Source organism: Gracilinanus agilis, chromosome 4 (assembly GCF_016433145.1).
Source record: "Gracilinanus agilis isolate LMUSP501 chromosome 4, AgileGrace, whole genome shotgun sequence".
NCBI lineage: Eukaryota > Metazoa > Chordata > Mammalia > Didelphimorphia > Didelphidae > Gracilinanus > Gracilinanus agilis.
In genome coordinates, this window is record NC_058133.1 from 480,761,275 (window position 1) to 480,777,165 (window position 15,891).

At 40.4% G+C, this 15,891-nt stretch overlaps 1 pseudogene; it reads right to left on the minus strand.

The window, feature by feature from the left end:
• Positions 1-3,828: 3,828 nt before the first annotated feature.
• Positions 3,829-11,785, minus strand: LOC123246778 (annotated as a pseudogene).
• Between the last annotated feature and the right edge of the window lie 4,106 nt (positions 11,786-15,891).

Consider the following 15,891-nt stretch of genomic DNA (forward strand, 5'->3'; position numbering starts at 1 on the left):
CCACTTAACTGCCTCCTAATGAATATCCAAATCTATGTAAAACCATCTGCAAACATTATCTGTAATGGGGAAAAGCTAGAAGTCTTTCCCCTAAGATTAGGGATGAAGCAAGTATGTCCATTATCACTACTATTCAGTATTGTGCTAGAAATGCTAACTAGAGCAATAAGAGAAGAAAAAAAGAAATTATACAAATTAGGATAGGAAATGAAGAAATAAAGCTATGACTCTTCGCAGATGATATGATGATATAATTAGACTCCTAGAGATTCAACTAAAACAATAGTTGAAATAATTAATGACTTTGGCAAAGTTGCAGGATATAAAATAAACCTACATAAATATCAGCATTTCTATGTATTACCAACAAAGTTCATTAGGAAGAGATAGAGTAATTTTATTTAAAATAATTGCAGGCAATAAAAAATACTTGGCAGACTATCTGTGAAGACAAACCCAGCAACTATATAAACACAATTACAAAACACTTTTCTTACAAATAAAGACAGATCTTAACAACTGGAGAAATATTACTTGCTCATGGATAGGCCAAGTCAATATAACAAAAATGATGATTCTTTCTAAATTAATTTACTTATTCAGTGCCATATCAAAGTAGCAAAAGTTATGTTGTAGAACTAGAAATAATAACACAAGGACAAATTCAGAGCTTAGTTAACAAGCAGGAGGGTAGTAGTAGAGGTGGTATAGTATAATGGAAAAAGTACTGGTTCTGAAGTCAGGACTCCTAGATTCAAATCTAACTTTGCTTACTTAATATTTGTGTGACCTTGGGCAAATCACTTAAGTTTCCCGTGCCTTCTTTTCCTCACCTGAAAAATGGGTCATATGCCTTTGACTTCCCTTTTATATCTAAATCTAAAGATCCTATTTATTAAGGATATATTATAGTAATCAGTATGATGGCATTTATATTCTTTCCTCTGGGTATTAAAGGGCTCTGTTGTTTATAAATCTCCAGTGTCAGTCAACTATGTCTGTCTGTCTGCCTCTCCCTTTCTCTCATCAAATCATGGTACATGATCCATCTCTCTTTTTCCTCTAGGAAGTTTTCGCCTGATTAAGCCAAACTATTATCACCAGTGTAATTCCTGACTCAGCCTTCCCTTCATAGAGCTTTTGCAATTTTGGCACAGTTTACTTGTGTGTATCTACACTTATCATTTTGATCTCCCTATTATAGTTCCAGCTTCCTTTATTATGCTACTAAGCATGTGCTTTGTGGATACAAACAGGCTTGTTAACTGATTATACTCCTTAATGCCAAAGTACACTAGCTCTAATCTTGATCTACCTGCTACAATTAAATCTCTATTAGCAAATTGCCTGGGAACAAAGGCCTCTTGCCCAACTCTTTTCTTTTATAAGTATAAAAATCCCCACAAAATTGTCCTTAATACTAAGGGAACTGGCACAAGTTAGGATGTACTCAGTATTATGTTAGCAAGAGTTGAGGAAGAGGAGGAAAAAGATGAGGAAGAGGGAGATAAAGGAGCAGAGGTCACAGAGGACTGCCGCCTTATATTATTTTGCTGTCTAATGTCCATTAATCTTATCCAAAAACCCTATCCTAAGAATGCAGGAATAAGGAGGTGAGTCCTGCTGAAGAGATTCTAGATTGCTTAGAATATTTCTGGAGTACTGAGTTTATTTCTAGGAGTTTAATGGGATGTTCAGGGAGGACTAGCACCTCTGTGAGCCCTTTTCAGGGCTGTTCATCCATCTTTAGTGATCACCTTTCACCCAATTGTGGCTCCAAGGAGCACGCGTAGTATCTGGGAAGATGAGTTAAACCAGGTTGAGGGTAGTGGACAAGTCTCAAACCTGACAGTGAGATAGGGAAGTATCTACTCTAAGCATGTGAAGACTTCCCCTGGTAGAATGGGCAAATGAGAACAATTTGTTCCAATGACCATGAAGATGACTAAAGGAATACTTAGAGTTCGGTTAGACATTGAAGTCATCAAATTCATCCACTACATCCAAGGCCATCGCCAATCATCTTGAAATTTGTCCTGCCACTGGATTTTGATGACTCTGGAAGATAAAGTGAGGCTGATAATTTAACTCTCACTCAAATCCATCACACTAGCAAGTAAAGACATAGTCCTTGTGATAGCAATTGTTTGTGATATCATCTCTTTGACATGAAGGATTAACACCAACAACTGGACTCATTTCTGGGCACAATGGTTTAGGAATGTCACTGATAAGTGAGAGAGGGTCCAGTGAAAGATAATAGAAAAAGTGAATAGATGACATGAGGAGTTATTGAAGAAAGTGGAGTCAGCTTGGTGGATCAGTGAGTATGGCACTTGGCTGAATCTAGCCTCAGATACATCCTAAAGTGATCCTGAGAAAGTCTGTCTGCCTCAGTTCTTTAACTATAAAGTAGCCATAATAAGAGCACCTACATCATAGGATGACTGTGAGAATCAAATGAGATTTGTTTGAAGTGCTTAGCACAGTGCTTGGTACACAGTAGATGCTTAATAAAGGTATATTCCCTGTTTAGCCTGGAGAAGACTTAACTCGGAACACAGGATAGTTTTCTCTGGGTATTTGAAGGGATATCTGCTTCCTGGAAGGGGATTAGACATTCTCTGTTTGATCTAAGGGACAGAACCATGAGCAATGGGGGAAGTTACAAGAGGAATATTTCAGCTTGATATGGGGGGAGGGGGAGGGAATACAACTTCAAAACAATGAGAAATGCCCAGATATGGTGTTAAAAGGAAATTCTTTGTTTGGGTTTTGCTTTGATCAATGAGGAAAAAACCTAGACAAAGAGAATTAGAAAGAATTTATTGAAATGTGTCAAGGTAACAACATGCTAATGGTTGACACTAGAGATCAGATGGGGATTCAAGATGGAGCCAACTTTTATTAATAACTTTTGTAATGAGACAAAGACAATTCAGATAGATCCATATCAACAAAAGGGAGAGGTCACTGCATCTCGGCCCCTCCCCAAAGTAGCAGGTCTATGGCATTGCCAGGTACAAACAGATAGAGCAGGGGTAGGCAACATATGGCTCTCTAGCCATATCTGGCTCTTTTGAGGGCCAGATATGGCTCTTTCTGCAGGAGCCATAAAGTCAATTTTTTTCAGGCACTGTTACAGGAGCGCACACTGTGAGCACTGTATGGCTCTCACAAAATTACATTTTAAAAAATGTGGCATTTATGGCTCTCACGGCCAAAAAGGTTGCCGACCCCTGAGATAGAGGATGACTTACTCCACAATTGATAGCAGGTAGTACAAAAGCTACCCCCAACAGAGTATCTCTCAACAGAACCTTCCTCAACACTGATTAACAAACAGGGCTGGGAACAATAGCTTACTGAGTTAGTATAATTTTCAATAATGGAATGAGTTGCCTCAGAAGGTAGTGGGTTGTTTCATTTTTTTTTTTCAGCTTAGTCCATTTTAATGTGGTTAACATTGCTGCTGGAGCAGGAACTATGAGAAAGCATTTGCCTTTTTCCTTTAGAGTAAAAAAAAAGATAAAAACTAAACAAAAAAAAACTACAGATATTTGTAGGAAAAATGATTTTGTAGATGGGGTATAACATTATAAACTCAATAGACTTATAGATAAAAAGATTAACTTCCATATCTATTACTCATCTCTGCAAAAAGCTTATACAGAATACCTATCCAGTCAAAACCAATATATTTTCTTCATGGAAATGTCATCTGGTTTTTTCCTGGACTGCATGTTTCTTTTGAAATGTCCTCAGAAGATTTTGCTAATGTCTAGAATAAAGGATAAAACCTCAGAGGAAAAGAAAATGAAGGAGAAGTTATTCAAACTTCCTCTTCTTTCCTTGTGGCTTGTTGTCTCCTCCTCCTTAACCTTCTAAGAAACCACTCTAACCTTTGAAGTTTCCTTGGCCTCTGCCACCAAAGCCTCCTCAGTTTTCTCCTCTGCCTTCTGGGCCACTAAACTCACAACAACCACCCCTGCCACAATCATCACTATGGCTTACAAAGATACTGGATTTGGTCCAGTTCAGAATTACTTTGTTTCTACCAGCCTTACTATCTAGCCTCTTTCACAGCTTTAAGCAGCTTCTGAATTGAAGTCTCCCAAACCAAACTTTTTAGACAGACCTGTCTTCTTGTTTGTAACTCTCCTGGCTCTAGCAGAGCTGTCAAATGAATCTTTCAATGTTTCTTCTGCCATGACTTTGAACAGACCTGTGATGGACAAAGGACCAGCTCCTTGGTGCTGCATCAGTTGTCTAATGTCCCTTTAGCTCCTGCTGAATGGATCTGCCTTCAATTTCTGTATTGTCAAAATATTTCAAAGCTTCTTTTGTATCTTTCACAGAGGTAAATTCAATGAATGAGTTCCCCTTAGGTCAGCCTTGCTTAGTCTGGGGCAAGCCTATCAACACCTCCTTTTCAAGCACTTTCTGCAGACTTTCTCCAGTGGCATTGAAATCAGTTATTCAGCACCAATGTCTTTGAGTCACCTGGCTTGCAATTATTCCCATTCTAGAAATTATCCTTCCCACCTCTTGAATTCTCTGGATAGTCCTGAGTGAACACTTGATAATCAATCTTTGTTCCTTGTTTCTCTTTACGACTGTCTGCATTCTGCTTCTGTCTTAACTTCAATGTAGGTGATTCCTCGGTGCAGTCCAATATAACTTTAATAGCATCTTCAAACCCTTACTGAGTTACTTTTGTTAAAAAGGAAGGAGGAGTATATATATATATATATATATATATATATATGATCTTCTTTCTTCTTCTTTGTATCCTTCCTTTTACTACTATCTCCCTAGAGATCTTCCTTCTAGATATTAGAGGATGGCTGGTATGTAGATCTTAGGGATAGTATGGATGGTATGGATGAAGGAGGGATCAGGTCCCCAAGGCCTAAGCCAGCTATAGCTTGTGAAGGAGGAACACCCATTTCTTTCACAATAGCTATTGATTTGATCTATCCCTCTTCTCTCTTTCTGACAGGCTTGGTTGGTTAAGCTTTTCAGTGGCTTCCTTCTAACAGTTGCCCAGATTGGGAACTCTTGAGAGGTTAGGTAGATGGGTAACCTCTCCTAGACCCAAATTGAGGTTGGATTAGTTGTTAATAGGCTATTGATTGGCTTTGGAAACATTGGTATCTAACTGCATATTGATTCTCCCTTCCTAAGAGCTGTGATAGAATAACCATTCAGGAAGGTACTTGTTGGTAAATCACTGTATAAGCTATTAATGGGGAAAGAATAACAAGGTAATAGGTTTGGGGATTGGAAACCCTATCGCTATTGTTTGGCTACTACACTAATCATTGAACAGAACTGGAAATTGCTAGGCTGGTAGAGGCTTGAGGTCTTCACCCTCTCACTAACTCTGACCTGACCTGGCCACAGCCAAGTTAGAGAATAGGGAAGGCTATTGATGTAGACGTTGATTGATGATCTGTATATTCTCTCAGCTCTACTACCAATAACATTGATGGATCACTAGCTCTCTCACAGTCAAGCACAGGTTACAGGTTCAGGTTCAGGCCTCTTTGTCTTCTACCACCCTTCACCCTTCAACTCCTCTGTCCCAGTTCTTACTCCAAGAGAAGTTTGCTCAAGTCTCAGCTCTGAGTTCTGAGCCCCAACTGTAGTTCTTAGGGGGTATTCATAGGGTGGAGCCAACTGACTTTTGGCCCTGGCTCACAGCATCTGGGAACATTCCGAATCTCAACTGCCATCCCTGTCAGTCAAGGTGGCATCCATCTTTTCCCAGTGCTTGATGAAGAACATCTTTAAATATCAATCATTTTTGTTTACTTTTGCCTCTTTCAGTTTCATTTCTGAGCCATGGACTTTGGAGCCACATATGTTTTCCCATCTTCAGCTAATTCAAATTCCACATAGCCAAACTTCCTGCTGGTGCCAATGTAAACATCCACAATTCTAAGGTATTTTTTTTTTTTTTTGGCAAAAAAGTTCTTAAGGTCAGTTTTTAGTTCAGAAGCAAGTTCAGGTTATGAGAGAAGAGACTGAAATTTAAAAATGCTTAAGCTTCCAATTTCTGTTTCTTTGCTTTGAAGTCTTTCAGTTTGCCCATTTCCTTTTTCCTTTTCCTTGGGTCTTCTTTGATGGGCATTTACTCTTCTTTCTACTCATTTTCCTCCTCCTCTTCATTTTCATCTTCCTTCTCTGATTCCTTGACTTTCCCAGCTTTCTCTTGTGCAGCTTTCACAAAAACAGCTTTCCCTTTTGTAGGTGTAGTAGCAATAGTTTCTTCAGAGCTATCCTCATCTTCTTCATCCTCATCATCAACTTCCTCCTCATCCTCAGAGTCTTATTTGACTAAAGCTGTTCTCATTTTTGTGGCTTTGGGCGGCCCTTACTCTTCTTTCCCCTCATCTTCCATGTCCTTCAGATTCAATATCCTCTTTTTTGGGATTCTTCCTACTGTTTGCTAACTTGGTTGGTTGGGTGGTTACACTGCTGCTTTTTTATGAGGAGGCTGGAGTGGTTCCTTTCTTGCCTGGTGTGATGACAGCTTTGGCTGGGGTACCCCTTTTCTTAGCAGAGGCCATGGCTGCCTTCTTGTCAAGAGTCATGACTGCTTCTCATGGCAAGAGTGGCTTTTTGACTGGTAGTACTTTCTTTAATGGTGTAGCCATAATCTCTTTCCTTGTCTTCTGAGGGAACACAAGCCCTTCTCCTTTCCCTTCTTCATCTTCTGACATATCTTCATCCTCATTTTCCTCTATGTCTTTTGGAGAAGGAGTCATTTTCTTTGGTTCACTTTGATTTTTAGAAGCCGTCCTAAGTTACACTATGATAGTGGTGTGGGACTAGGAGGTGGAGGATGCAGATCTAATGATAGAGATCCAGGCAACATTCATGGCAGAGGAGAATGTGGGAGGAGTCTATGACCAAGCAGTCCTTTGTTTGTAGATACTGAGACCTCTCCCTCACTTTAAAATGAAGAAATTGGATTAGATGTCCTCTGACATCTCTCCAGCCTGAGAGCTTTGAGCTTGGGAAATATCAAACTCACACCACTCTTCCTACATGAGACCCTTCTTGCTTATCTCAGAGGCTGATGATTCATTTCCCCTTCACCTTGATTTTATTTTGACATGGCATAGTAGTTTGAAAGCTAGGTTTGAGATAAAAAAGACCTTCGTTTCCTGCCTCTGTCATATACTATGCATGTGATACTACCCAAATCACTTAACTTTAGTGTTCTGGACAACTCTTCTAAGAAAACCAGTAGAAGAGAAGGTATCAACCTGAATTAGTGAAGGGAGTTTCCTCACCTGGAACTTCCCTAGAGTAATGAAATCATACTCTCAGTCCCGGTCACTGTTATATTTTATATATATTTACATATTTAGCACATGCATGTTCTGGAGGTCTCTCTAAAACTCCATTCATATTGACAAACATCCACTCTAGGACTTGGTTATTATGCTATATACTCCCTCAGAGTTCTTGGGGTTTCCTTGATACCTTTCTAAGTCTGATTATTAATAGATACCAATGAATTAACCGGATTTAATTAACTTTGAGAAAACAGCATTTACTAAGATGGACAGTAAGAACAACTGGTAGGAAATATTTCTTCCCTGAAGAGTATTTGATACATTCTTTCACAAGTACATACAGAATCCCAAGGAAAGTGGGCTCAAACTTTCATAGCCCATAGTAGCAACAGTGGTCATTCACAGATCCCAAATGCCCTTTTGCTTGAAGATATTTTTCTTAGTTATAATTTATTTTCCCGCTGGGTTTCTTTTAGAACCTTGAATTTGCTAATCATCATCACAGGTAGTCTATCATCAGATTTCAATAAGGATACTTCCATCAGTCTTTCTCTCCCCTCCCCCCCATTCCCCCTTCCACAGGGACTCTAATGGGACACCAATGAAAATTCCTAATCCTCTAATCTCCTGAAATTCAAAAAGCTCTTCTGGACTAGGTGGGAGGGGAGATAAGGTAGGAGATCAATATTTTCCTCTCCCAGTTCCTCCAAGCAATTCCTTCTAAAGGGCTTGCCTAGAGGCTTCCATTAATTGTAAGGTTCAGAATTCTAAATTACAAAGGAACTTGTGTGTTTATACAAAGGCCACAGGGTATTACCAAGTTCTCACACAATAATAATAGATTTCTTATTGACCAGCAGGACATAACCAGTTCTATTGTTCTTTGAAGAATCATCCACCATGGTATATTCTCCCAGGGATATTCCACAGAGTGCCAGGGTGTTGATTCTGTGTAGTTTGTGGCACTTGGCTCTGTAGTAGGGGCCCACTACTGGACCTATCTCTTTCCTGATTAAAGACTTGGTTTTTCTAACTAGTTTAAAAAGAAATGTATCTCCAAAAGGGGATATGTTGGTAGGAAAGGACCCAGATGGATTGGTGATGAAAAACCCACCTAGGGACCTTCCAAGGGCCAGTGAAGCACAAACCCCTATATGAAAGCAATAGTTTATTTTGCTTATTAAGGTTAGGAACTGATAGATAAGATCCAAAGGGTCCCTGTCTCTACAAAGCTCAATCTCTACCCACTTCCTAAGGTCCTCTCAGGAGCAAGCCCTTCTGTTCTTCTTATGCCCTTCTTATCAGTTCCCTGATCTTTCTAAACCCCAAAACCATCTGACTAACTTTCTAGACTAGGAATTCTAGGTTTTAATCTAACCTTAGTTGTCTCTAAAGAGGCTAGGGAGAATTGACACCCAAATGGTTGAGTCCTTTCCCAAGCCTGTGGTTGGCTTCTTTGTTAATGTCGACATGGAATCTAGAGTTCCCAAACTTGTAGCTTAGTGAAATATGATGAACCCCAAGTTTCGAAATAGTTTGTAGGTTGGAGACCCCCAAAGCTTGTGCTTGTTCCCTGTTCCCGTGGGAATCCACCCTGAAGGGAATCTCAGGCTAGCAGTTGCAGACTGAATAATGGACCCCAGGGTAAATGCTAAATACCCTTTTGTCCTAGGTAGTCTTGCCCATTGTATCAGAGGCCCTGTCCCAGGAAGGCATACCTGGGCAGGAACTGTCCTTTAGTATCCATTGTGTAAGTAGCCCCTTCCCCTACACCCTAATGTCAATCATCTCTCCCAGCCCCTGGATCTTCCCAAAAGGTATATAAGTTCCCCAATTTCCTTTGTCCCTAGGAGTGGTCATCTAGCGCGGTGTCACTCCCAGGGGGATCAGGGAGCAGAGCGAAGCAGTGTTCCTTTAGACTCTGCACAAGGCGCAGCTCTGCATAAGAGGCCAAGCAGCCCTCATCCCCCTTTCCCTTGATTAAAAAGTGGTTTTATGACTATTTAATAGTCCCGCGTTTTTTCTAAGTTAACATTAAAAAAGCCAAAGTTCCAGATATTTAACCCTTTGGTTTATCTTAGGCAAATTTGCACAGCTAAATTGTCTATAGCACAGCAGGGAAACCTCCTAGGTATTTTCTAAGCCCAAACCCTCCAACTTTCTCCAGGAAATTAGTCAGGTTACAGGAGTTGATGGAACAGATGTTCTCTCTTCCAGCTCCGAGACAGGACAGTTGTTAATAGCAGTTAATCTCAGTTAACTCCCCAAACCCTCCTCTTCAATGCTTTCTCCTTCTAGAATCTTTTCCCAGGGTGTGGGAAGCAAATAAGAGAAACAGTCTCAAATAGATAAAAATCTGAGATTCCTCTTTTGACTCCTTTTCTGATTCACATCTTTCCTTCATGAAAAGCTTTAAGCTCCTAGCAAGCCAACAGTCAAGAGGTTAACATTCTATCCTTTGGTCAGAAATACAACTGTTTTTGTTTCAAAAGTAGTTCAGACACTCAAAATCAAATTCCTCTAGGAGGGGCATTTCACCCCTGAGAAAATATTCCTTGTCACAGCTTTCTGATATGGACCCAGCCCAAGTTCAACCTTAGCCTTGTTCTATTTTGGAAGTCAATTAGTCAATTTGTTTTGATATGACATAATTTGTGTTTCTGCACAAAGGAGAAGTTTTTTGTTTTTTTTTTGTGGGGGGTGGGTCATGTGAAATGAGTCTTGAAGTACATACAATAAACTCCATGCTGCAAGAGACACAGCAGCAGCATGATGAGCTGACAGAAAGACCTAGAAGTCAGAAAGAAGTGTCTGCCATTATCAAATTATCTGGAGATGATAAAAAGATCTCTTGAGACCAGGGTTCATGGCTAAATTCTCCTCTCTCCCTTTTAAAGACAATTTTGCATTCCCCCCTATTCCTTATCCCTCTATCTTTACATATTTAACAGATAGGATACATGACCCTGAACTCTTCTCTCCTTCTATATGCATGCTCATTGCTTCCTTATTTAGCAATAACCTCTTGGAGGGAAAATAATGTTTCATTTTCATCTTTGTATAGTTATCACTATTAAACTGGACAAAACACTGTAAAACTGAATTATCAAATAGTCAGAAAAACCACATTTTTAATTAAGGTGAGGGGTTCAGCATAATTCCTCAAGGCCTCCACACAAAGTGGTGTGCTACAAACCCACACACAGAATCCCAAGACTAAGGCTGCTCTGGACACTGATCCCTGGGAGTGCCAAATGCTTGAGATTGACAACTCCTACACACTATGGAATTTGGGCAATTTATATACCCTTGTGGGGGAACAGGTGACTAAAGATAGGAGAGAATAGTTGATTGGCTTTACAATGGCAACAAAGAAAAATGAGGAACCCTAGATGGGATTATCTGTGAGAGGCTGATGCTTTACAATGGATACAAAAGGGAAAGATCAAGCCAAGGGCTAAGCTTACCTAGGTAAAGGTCTTTGACCTAAGGGGAGAAACCACTGGGACAAAAGGATACTTAACACCTGATGGGATTTGCTATGTCCAGCCCAACTACTTTAAGGTCTATTGTTAATTTGAACTTGTGAAGTTGGGCTTTCCCTCAGGGAGAGACTCTCATGTGACAAGGTCAAACTTGAGGTCTTCACCTTCAAGCTAAACTAAACTGGGGGGGCCATCAGATGTCTTGAGGCTACAAGTTTGGGGGTTTCTAGATTCCATGTTGACATCACCTAGCACAGAACCTAATATATAACAGGTATAAAAGGAATAGAAATACTCCTGGCTGCTAATTCTTTTCTATCTCCAGCATCACCTTACATAGAATAGGGACACAGAAGACCCATATTCTCTTTAAATGAATAATGAGACTTTCTGAGTAGCTAAAATGAGGCTCAATTTGGCTTCAAGTACTTGGTGATGATGGAGTTCTTACTTATATCTTTCTGAGTGAGCACAAATTGGGTATCTGGAGACTTGGAAAGGAGATCACATCAGTGGTGCTGGGAGTATGTTTTATAGTACATCAAAACAGGTGATTTTCCCAAGGATAGTGGAATAACTTGGAGTGAAGAGATTTCTAAGGTCCCTTCCAGCCCTTTTATTCTTTGGTTTAAAAAAAAACAACTTTGTGTCTGTAAGCCATTCTTGCTTAAAGTGTTTGGAGAAAGTTACCTGACAATTGTGCTCTGTTAAGCCCATCATTGTGTTGGAGTTCATCTCTGTGAATATTTGGGAGAGAAAGCAACAAATAGCCAGGGCAAATGTGTGCCAGGACATGGCCTGGGGAGCCTTGGCTCCTTCTAGTTTTTCATTCTTCAGGTAGGTTATCAGTAGGTTTATAATCAGCTCCAGCAACTCCCCCAGCCAACCAAAAAGATCCAACAAGCTTATTTTGCTGGATCAGTTCTTTTTCTATCACCCACCTCCAACTGGATTCTCATGGGAACCAAAGGCATGCTTTGGGGTCGCCATCTTTCAAGCTGACTAAACTTGGGGTTCTCTTAGATTCCACATTGACAAAGCAATGGATTTAGAAACTAAGTACTTAGTTTTTAATCCCAGATCAGTCTCTTACTGCATATATGCCTTTGGGGAAGTAGTTTCTCACCTTTGGACCTCAATTTCATCATCTATAAAGTATCTTCTAGATCTAAATCAATGATTTCATTCTGACAATTCTTTTCTGGGATTCTTTCACATGGATTCAACAATCCAATATTTCTATTGATAAATATATAGATAGAGGTTGGATTTACAATTTCATCAGCCTAAAGAATCTCAGATGAGGACAATTCCTAAACTAATGCTGGCTGGCAGTTCTTTTGCAACTTATAGAGAACTGCCACTTTGTCCCTTAGTTTCTCATCTGTGAAAAAGAGTCAGATCTGATAGCCTTTAAGGTCTTTTATAGTTCTACATCTATCATAATTATCTTGAGGAGTTTAGAGACTTGCCAAGGTCATGTGGCCTTTCTGTTTCAGAGATGGGATTTGTACCCAAGTCCATGTATGTTTGTGTTTGTGTGTGTGTGTGATAGAATGGAGAGAATTACCCAGTTAGGACCAAAAGCTGGTAGAAAGAAGTAAATTTAAGGGACATGGATGCCTCTTCCTGATCTCCATCTTACATTCCCTCATTCCAAAAGGTCTTTCATTACATTGGTTTATGTATATACATATGTATATTACATGTATACACATAGTAGAATGTAAATCTTTGAGAATAGTGATATCACACTTTAACATGTGAACCTAGTGCCCTCTATACCATAGGAGCATAACAAATGTTTGCTTATTATTGATTTCTTGCTCAATCTCATTCCCCTTAGTTTTGTTAGAGTGAATTCTAAAACCAATACCTCATTTACTCTAACATATGGACTGAATTTAAGATTGATATTAAGGTAACTCAGGCATGAAAATTTCCCAGAATAGTTCAGTAAGTCAGATTCCTGATGAAACACTTCCTCCTGTTTCAGTAAGCAGGATACAAGATATGAAAGCATCACAAAATTCCATGGCCAATTGTCTATCATCATTTCACTTCGTGTCTTTCAAAGATTTTTCACAAAGTCTAAGTGGCATGGGCATTGTACCCCCAAAACCCAGGCAAACTGTAAGCAGAGAAATTCCTTTGCTCCCTTACATCCTCCAGACTCCTCACCCAAAACATCAGACCCTGAGAGGATTATCATCCCTAGATTGTCCCTTAGATTTGAAATGGACAGAGAGACACACCTCCTTGATATCATCAAGTTGCATCTCAGGCATCCATCTGTCCTCCAAACTATGAGGGTCATCCCCTATGCCTTCAGGCAAACCTCCCCAACCCCTTGCTCCAGTGTATACCACCCTGGAGTCACATCCTCACTGTTGAAAAGAATATAAAATCCCCAGAATTGATTGCTTGAGGGACTGGGGGGTGGAAAAGCTTTCCATCCATGCTGCTCCACCTAGAGGAGAATCTTTCACTTATGCTGTCCTCCTGGTCAGATCCAACATTACCTTCTAAACTATTAAATCTCTTTTATTTTTAAGCTAAGTTTCAGAGTCTTGCATTCTTGTAAAAGCTATCCTTCCCAAACCCCAGGGGTTCATTTCAAGCCTTCCCCGCCCCATCACCACCACCACCACAACATAAGAAAAGATTTCTTCCCCCCCCCCCCGTTTTTTTTATTTAGAATATTTTCCCATGGTTACATGATTCATGATTTCTTCCCCCCTGCTTTCTCCTCCCCCCTCCCATAGCTAACAAGCAGTTCCACTGGATTATATATGTATCATTGTTCAAAACCTATTTCCATGCTATTCATATTTGCAGTTGAGTGATCCTTTAACATCAAAACCCCAATCACATCCCTATCACACTATGTGAGAAATCATATTTTTCTAATACATTTCCATTTCCACAGTTCTTTCTCTGGATGTGGATAGCATTCTTTCTTATAAGTTCCTCTGGATTGTCCTGGGTCACTGCATTGCTGCTAGTAGAAAAGTCTAATACATTCGATTGTGCCACCACATATCAGTCTCTGTGTAGAATGTTCTCCTGGTTCTGCTTAAGGAAGGATTTCTTAATATGTATATGTAATGAATGCCTTTGGTAATATGGTTTTCTTATTTTGGTCAGAGTGGGGTTGACCTGAAACTGAGACAATTTCAATTAAACCTAAATGCCTTTAATATCCTTCCTTTTCCCTCTAGTGTCTGCTCTCCCCTCCAGCCTTTCACCTTGGTATCTTCCCAAACTGGATATTTTATTCTCCCTGTATACACATAAGAAAATGCAGTCGACAGATTTTACAAACAAAACTATATTTTCTATGACAATCCAATCATCATAGTGTTGCAGCCTTTCTCATAACATTTTTCTAAAAGGCTCAAACATCATTCAAACACATTCTTACAATTTTTCCTTAAATTAAGGAGGAGAGGAATTGCCCTCATTTTTAAATAAGAAGGCTAAGAGGATAAATTACTTGTCTAAGGGTTGGTTTAAAAAAAAATAAGGACACATATTTATAGCACATTAAATCTAACAATAATAATTTCTATAGGATTAAACAGATTTAAATAACAAAAAAAATGTCTCTGAGAACAGCAATGGAAGGCTAGAGGGAAATAAATTATTCTTCACTCCTTCTTTGGTGTTGAGGTCATGTTGGAGGTCACATTGGAGGTCGTGTTGGAGGTCATGTTGGAAGTCATGGCGGGTGTCATGGTGGAGGTCATGGTGGGTGTCATGGTAGAGATCACAGTGGGGGTCACAGTGGAAGTCATGTTGGAGAACACATTGGAGGTCATGTTGGAAGTCATGGTGGGTGTCATGGTGGGTGTCATGGTGGAGGTCGTGGTAGAGGTCACAGTGGGGGTCCTAGTGGAAGTCATGTTGGAGAACACATTGGAGGTCATGTTGGAAGTCATGGTGGGTGTCATGGTGGAGGTCACAGTGGGTGTCATGGTGGGGGTCACAGTGGAAGTCATGTTGGAGGTCACATTGGAGGTCACGTTGGAGGTCATGTTGGAAGTCATGGTGGGTGTCATGGTAGAGGTCACGGTAGAGGTCACAGTGGGGGTCACAGTGGAAGTCATGTTGGAGGACACATTGAAGGTCATGTTGGAAGTCATGGTGGGTGTCATGGTGGAGGTCATGGTAGAGGTCACAGTGGAAGCCATGTTGGAGGTCACATTGAAGGTCATGTTGGAAGTCATGGTGGGTGTCATGGTGGAGGTCATGGAGGGTGTCATGGTAGAGGTCACAGTGGGGGTCATGGTGGAGGTCACAGTGGAAGTCATGTTGGAGGTCACATTGGAGGTCACATTGGAGGTCATGTTGGAAGTCATGGTGGGTGTCATGGTGGAGGTCATGGAGGGTGTCATGGTAGAGGTCACAGTGGGTGTCATGGTGGAGGTCACAGTGGAAGTCATGTTGGAGGTCACATTGGAGGTCGTGTTGGAGGTCATGTTGGAAGTCATGGTGGGTGTCATGGTGGAGGTCATGGTAGAGGTCACAGTGGGGGTCATGGTAGGGGTCACATTGGAGTAAGAGGAAGTAGTTGGAGCCTTTGTGGACTTCATGGTCTTGCCCTTCATATTATCTAGGTGTTTCATTGTTTCACTGACCCATCGATCCTTGGGGTTAGCACAAAGCTTGTGGCCATCACGTTTGGTTACGAAGCTGTGGAGGAAAGAGCCTTCATGAGAACCTTTGTTGAATATCTTTGTAAATTTAACTAAGGTAGTTGAACCCTAAACCTGTTCTATATCCCCATCTTGACAGACCCTAAAACTGGAATGGGAGAGGAAGGTCCAATAGGAGATGCTCTCAAGAGAATCTCTTGCCTACCTCTGCTAGAGCTTTCCTGGCTCTTGGGATATTCTATAGAAGTATTCCTACAAGTAAGAAATACATGGTTAAAACAGAATGATGGATAGTAACTGAGATATTGGTACATTGAGCTGAGGTGGACGGTTCGGAGATCAGAGGAAAAAACCCAAACAAAATTTGGAGCCCTATTCACTTCATTCCTTTGGGTCTGTCCCATTTTTCACACCAGCTTCTATTGCCCATTTGCATGT